A 7,358-nucleotide genomic window follows, 5' to 3' on the forward strand; every position below is an offset into this window, starting at 1 on the left:
GTGAATTTATAGGACCAGGCCTGGATTTCAGGGCCATTCGATCGTATGGCTTTTGTGCCTCCAGGCCATGCGATCGCATGGTGGTAGGTAACAGCTCACATATTTTTGTTTCTTTGCTTGTCGACGTTTTATATATAATATAATATATATATTAATTTTAAGAATTAATTATATATTATATTATATTCATGTGCATAGTTGACTCATAATTTAGTCCGTTGCGTCGAGCGTTGAGAGTTGACTTTGGTCCCGGTTCCGATTTTTTGAACGTCCTTGCGTATAATTTAATATCTTGTACTTTGCGTTTCGCGTCTTGTACTCTTGTAATTTTGAGACGTTTCTCATCAATAATTGGAACCACTTTGATTGTACTTTGTACTTTTGAGCTTTTTGGTCGTTTGCGTCTTCAATTCGTCGAATCTGTCTTTTGTCTTCACCTTTTATTATTTAAACGAATATTACTTGTAAATAGAACAATTGCAACTAAAAGCTTGTCTTTCTTAAGGGATAATGCTATGAAATATATGTTCGTTTTTAGCATTATCAAATATTCCCACACTTGAGCGTTGCTTGTCCTCAAGCAATATAGTCTTGAAATAAAAATACTAGAATCACTTCTTTATTCTTCACACTTTGTACATCAGTGATTTCTTTACGGCGGTATAAACAATGGTAGTAACGTTGTGGTTTACAGTCCCACATGACTATGAAAATTTAGATCCATTAAGGAAATTGGATCTTTATGAAAACATTTGAACTTTTGAAAATTAAATCTAGCTTTTACCCTAGATAAGTTTTTCGGAATAACCCTTCACCGGTGTTTGCAAATTGTTTTTGTGGGTTTGGTGGGTTTCATATTTGAAATTTTAGCTCAAAACTTGCGGTTTTGTGTGACCCACTTGCTAACCTTGTATTAGGAAAGTAACACGTCTAGTATACTTGCTCCGTATATTACCTTTCGATAAACTACCGTCCGGTTGTAAAGGAAAGCGTTGAACAAGCAACTGTTAAGGCAATGTCCCCTGACATGCTTTTAATTATGGTCTATAACATGTCGGATGCAATTACTATCCTTGGTAGGAGCAATAGTAAAGCTCACCCTTATAATTTTCCGGTCTGGCACAAGGTCCTGTCTTTGACCATGCTATGCAACCACCGTTCTTACGGTTGACACCCGATTTGGTTCAGGTGACCTAATGAATTCCAGGTGAATTCCTAAGATTTTGCGTTCAATGGTAATGAACGCATTAAAAATGGGTTTTCAGAAAACAAATCGGTTTGTAATTTTGATCAAACTATTTTCTCGTTCAAGCTCGAGTTTATATATCATCGAATTCCATGAGTTTGTAATTCTCAATCTTTAAGGTCAATCTCTAGGATTGAGTAATATCAGGCTTAAAAGCTGATTTTTGATCTTTAAGGAGATTATCCTTTCTGGAGATCTGGTTCATTAGTCTTATCCAGCTAATTTGCACGGCGTTCTCCCCATTTTACAAGATAGATCCTCTAATGTTTAGGATAAGTCTGACCACTTGGCGACCCTGTTTGATGCTGAGGTCCGTGGATTTCCTGCTGATTTTAGTGATGACTTTTCAAGATTTTTCGTCAACCTACAGCTGGTCTGGACCACAACTTCATGACCTAAATCAAGAAGCGCGTTTCTTTTTCGGAAGACATTACTTTCTTTTAATGATGGAATTGATTCATCGTGTAGATCCATCTTTTCTTTCAAATATATTACAGTAAATTGGGTAAAACTGTTTAGATTAGTCTCTAGCAAAAGTATCTTCAGTTATTTGTACAAAAATATGTGATATATGTTTTAAATAACTTGGTAAATTTTCCCACACTTGGCTTTTATTTTCTTTTTTATTGTCCTCTATTCCATTTTAAATGAATTCTAACATTTTGATTTGTTTCTCAATTTATGTCCTTTCCGAGGTAACAATAATTTCGGTGTTAACACCTAGTTTTATTATTCATAAATATGTATAAACATGATTTTGAGTTCATTTAATTGAAAATTTTGAAAAATTTTACTAGAATTGGGTAGTCAGTATATAAGACTAGGGCTGTTCTTTTATTATCAGAGAGCACTAGATTTTAATACAACTACTGCATTACTAGTATTTTTAATGGTAACCAAGTGTTTAAATCAAAAAATTTTAAAATTCCGAAAGAATTTAACCCCTTCCCACACTTAAGATCTTGCAATGCCCTCATTTGCAAGAAATCAGTAACAATTTAAATTATTGAGGGTGATTAGCGTAGAAAAATGATTAAATTTTACCAAAGTTTCCAAACATATTGGCGTTTGTTTGTTGAATGATAAATGGTGCACATCATTTGTTCATTCCGTCTTGTTGTTACATCACATTTGTTTTTCGTTTTGTCGTCAAAAGTAATAGCTTTTGCTGAACTTAATGCCAGTCTTTGAAAATGCGCTGTTTTACCCTGTTTTGTACAATCGACAATATACAGACAATACAAATATAAACATGCATGGTAATTTGAAATGGGACTTAAAATCCCACTTTCAAATCAAATATAAAATATTAGTACAACATAATAAAAATATTAAACATTACAATAAAAGTATCATAATATAATGTGTTTAAACATAAATAAACAGAAATAATAAAAATTAAAAATCATATAAATTACCAACCGGAACTAAATCAATCTGGATAGGGGTTCCAGTTCATGTCATCGTCCGGGTTCCTGATAGTGCTCCAAATGAACATATATTTAGTAGCAATATCCTCCCAATATGTAAATTATTTAGTTGTAATTGTTCCATATTCAAGTAATATTCGTTTATATTTAATAAGTGCGAAGACAAAAGGCGAAAACGAAGAATTGAAGACGGAAAGGTCCAAAATGCTCAAATGTACAAAGATACAATTAAAGTGGTTCAAATTATTGATGAAGAACGTCTAAAAATGACAAGAGTACAAGTTACGGAACGCAAAGTACACGATATAAAATAATACGCGAAGACGTCCGAAAATCCGGAACCGGGACCCGAGCCAAGAAGAAACGCCCGACGCAACGGACCAAAAATATCTAGTCTACTATGCACAAGAATAAAATATAATATATAAATAATTATATTAATTATTTATATATTTATATTTATTTTAAATTATGTCGACGAACAAGAAAACAAAAATGATTGAGCTGGATTCTGATGGCCATGCGACTCGCATGGATTTATGCCTATTTCCCATGCGAGTCGCATGAGGATCAGAATCAGGCCTGGTCTATAAATTTGCCAGTTTTCGTTCGTTTTAACAGACACCACACACATATACATAATAATACTCTGTAAGAATAATGTAATAATAATAATAAATTTATAATATATAAATAAATATAGTATAGATTAGTGTTATATTAGATTAGTTTGGGTTATGTAAAAGTTATTTTTACGGGTTTTGAAGTCGAAATCCTGTCCGTGTACCACTACGCGATAAATAATCAATGTAAGCTATGTTCTCCTTTTTAAATTAATGTCTCGTACTTAAGTTATTATTATGCTTATTTAATCCGAAGTAATCATGATGTTGGGCTAATTACTAAAATGGGTAATTGGGCTTTCTACCATAATTGGGGTTTGGACAAAAGAACGACACTTGTGGAAATTAGACTATGAGCTATTAATGGGCTTTATATTTGTTTAACTAAATGATAGTTTGTTAATGTTAATATAAAGATTTACAATTGGGCGTCCCTATAAATTACCATATACACTCAATCGGACACGATGGGCGGGGTATTTATATGTACGAATAATCGTTCATTTAACCGGACACGGGAATGGATTAATAGCCACTAGAATAATTAAAACAGGGGTGAAATTACATTCAAGGGTAATTGGTGTAATTGGTAACAAAGTAGTAAAACCTTGGTTTACACGCAGTCGATAACCTGGTGTATTCATTAAACAAAGTATTAAAACCTTGTTACAATTCGAATCCCCAATTAGTTGGAATATTTAACTTCGGGTATAATAATAATTTGACGAGGGCACTCGCATTTTATATTTATGACTGATGGACTGTTATGGACAAAAACCAGACGGACATATTACATAATCCAGGACAAAGGACAATTAACCCATGGGCATAAAACTAAAATCAACACGTCAACCATCATGGTTACGGAAGTTTAAATAAGCATAATATATTTTATTTCATATTTCCTCGTACTTTTATTTATTGTCATTTTAATTATTGTTATTTATTTTATATTGTTATTTAAATATCGTCATTTACTATACGCTTCGCTTAAAATATAAAATCGACAAACCGGTCATTAAACGGTAAACTCTCCTTTTATATATTATTATATATATATTTATATATTTTTGTACAAATATAATTATATAAAAATAAGTGTTTCATAAGCCCGTCTCCCTGTGGAACGAACCGGACTTACTAAAAACTATACTACTCCGCGACTAGGTACACTGCCTATTGTGTTGTAGCAAGGTTTTGGTATATCCATTTTGTAAATATTTAATTAAAACTTGTGTAAAATTGTATCGTATGTAATAGTATTTCCTTGTAAAAATTAATAGTATTTTATACCCCTTAGCTTTGACATCAAGTTTTTGGCGCCGCTGCCGGGGAGTCGGCAAAACATTATTTATGATTTTTAGAAAAACAATATAAAATTAAAAAAAAAAAAAATAATATAAAATCTATTAAAACCGAAAAAAAAATATATATATTAAAATCTATTTTTAAGTTTTTATTATTTATAAAATTATTAAGTCTTTTTATTTTATTTTAGTTTTTAAAAATTAAGTTTTTATTTAAATTATATGTTTATAAATATCTTATTTTTTAAAACAGAAAATAAAATAAATATAAATATAATACAAACTGAACCTGTCATTTGACCCCCCTCATTTGAACCGGCTCTGGAGGTCATGCGACTCGCATGACCCTTAGCCTGAACCCCATGCGAGTCGCATGAGGGGTCTGACAGGGCCACATACAACCCTAGTTACGCATTAAATACGGATTTTAATATTATTATTACTTAAACCCTAATACTATTATTATTATTATAATTAAGTTTTTAGTTTATTTTATTTTTATTACTTTAAACTAGTTTTATAATATATAATACTTAATACTATAATATATAAAATATAAAAATAATATTTTTATAAAATCTAATATTTTTATAACTTTTTATCTCTTTTATATTTTGTGCCTTTTTATTTATTTTTAGCGTAATTTTTGTATTTTTATCATTCGTGCTTAGTTTTAAGTCTAGTTTTTGCCGTAGTTTCATTTTTATTTCTAGAATTTTTAGGCATTGCCGTAAAATCCCTTAAGTGCTTATTCCTTAGACTAAGATTTAGGTGCTTTAGAATTTTGCGACGCCATTTTTCGTACGACTTTCTTACTTTTATTTTTCGACTTCTATTTTTCTTCCTTTTTATTTTTCGACACTTTTCGACGCGCAATCTATTTCTTTCTATTTTCTCGACACTCTAGTTTTTAGGACCTAGAATTTTCTCTATTTCTTATCTAATATCTCAAACAGAAAGAAAAATTATTTAAGTGGTTAAATTAATGGACGTTGACAATTTTCTGCTTCGTAGTAATAGTTGGATTTGTTAGTGGCTGAGTTGTGAGCTTCCGATTTAAAGGGTTCTGGCTCCCTGCTGCATCTTTTGGCTATTCGAAACGTGGGCAAAAGCAGAAAAGTCTATTAATTGGACAACTTATATAAGTTTTTCTATTTTTATAACTAATAGGATAATTAGTAAATGCACCACATTGTAGCTAAAATTTGGCCATCGCAATAAAATGGAAAATTTTGAAAACAAGGCTATGGAAACCCTTTTTGATATCCAAAATCAATTAAATCAATACTCTCAAACGAGTGTTGATGACAATTCGTTCGGTCAATCTTGGATCACGAATGATGAAACAATAACTGGTTGTGAAATCTGTGGAGATTATCACTCAACATGGGAATGTTACTATTACGTTCCTATGGAAAATTACGCACCCACAGAACCTGCATGGAACGATTATGAAGAACGCAATTCAAACTGGGATTATTCCCAAGAATATATCCAAACTCAACAACCAGAAGACGAGGAAAATTACGTGTCCGAAAATTCTTTAGATCATATGAAAATCAAACTCGAAGAACTCGATGCTCAAAATGAACAAATGAGCGAGTTTGTAAACCGGCAAGCTGAAACTCTATCAGACTACACACCTGTTGATCTGAGGAGTATTGTTCAAGAAAATCTCAAATCATCGAATTTTGATGAATTCGAGAGCTCCGAAATCACCAACTATCCCGATGATACTTTTTATTCAGCTTTACCAATTTCACAACATATTGACACATTAGCCTCTACCGACGAAATCATCGATCCATCAATGGATAAAGAAGAAGTAAGGGTGACAAATTGGTACTCTTGGGAATACGATAACGTTGAAAATTTTACCCCCGAGGCCAAACCTAACTTCACCATTCCACAACCTTCCAACCCAATATTCTCAATAGACGAGTCATCTACCAAAGATGAACTACAAGCTGTAATAGATAATGACACCTCGGATTTCACCCAATCGGGTAATAGAGGTGAAAACTTTGATCTCGAGAATAAAAGGAAGGAAATGTTAGGAATTGTTCGCCCTATAATATGTATGTCGATGTATATCGATCCATTTGACCAAGAACCAGAAAAGAGACATATCCATTTACTAAAAGCTACACTTAAAAAAGAATTAAGTAGTGACGATCGGGTGAGTCTAAACTTTAAACCCATTGATATATTATACACCACCCGAGATGCAAATAACTGGCTCACTATTTTAATTCGTGGAACTTATTCCACCGATTTCACATGTCGTCAGCTAAGTGTGGGGAAGTCTAACCCCACTTAACGTTAAATTAGGGGTTCGGGTTAGTGCATAACTCGTTAATAAACATGCATAATAAATTAGGGTAAAAGATGCATTTTCAAAGATTAGCAAACAGTTCAGAAAAGCAACCATTTTTGAAGAAAAACATGTGTGATAATACAAGAAGGAATGAACGATGAGGCGCGCCATCTATCATTCGTCGAGCTTTGTAAGTACAAACTAGATATTCTTAATCACTTTTCTACACTAATCACCCTCATGAATTTATAATTAGAGTCTGATTTCATGCAAATGAGGGCATTGCATGATCTCAAGTGTGGGGAAGGGTTATAAATTCTCTCGGGTTTACACTTAGTTTATTTGCCAAATTTTGTGAAAATTTGAAAAATTTTCAATTAAATGAAGTCAAAATCATGTTTATATATATTTATGAACGGTGAAAACTAGGTGTTA

The sequence above is a fragment of the Rutidosis leptorrhynchoides genome, chromosome 11 (genome assembly GCF_046630445.1).
Source record: "Rutidosis leptorrhynchoides isolate AG116_Rl617_1_P2 chromosome 11, CSIRO_AGI_Rlap_v1, whole genome shotgun sequence".
Taxonomy (NCBI): Eukaryota; Viridiplantae; Streptophyta; class Magnoliopsida; order Asterales; family Asteraceae; genus Rutidosis; species Rutidosis leptorrhynchoides.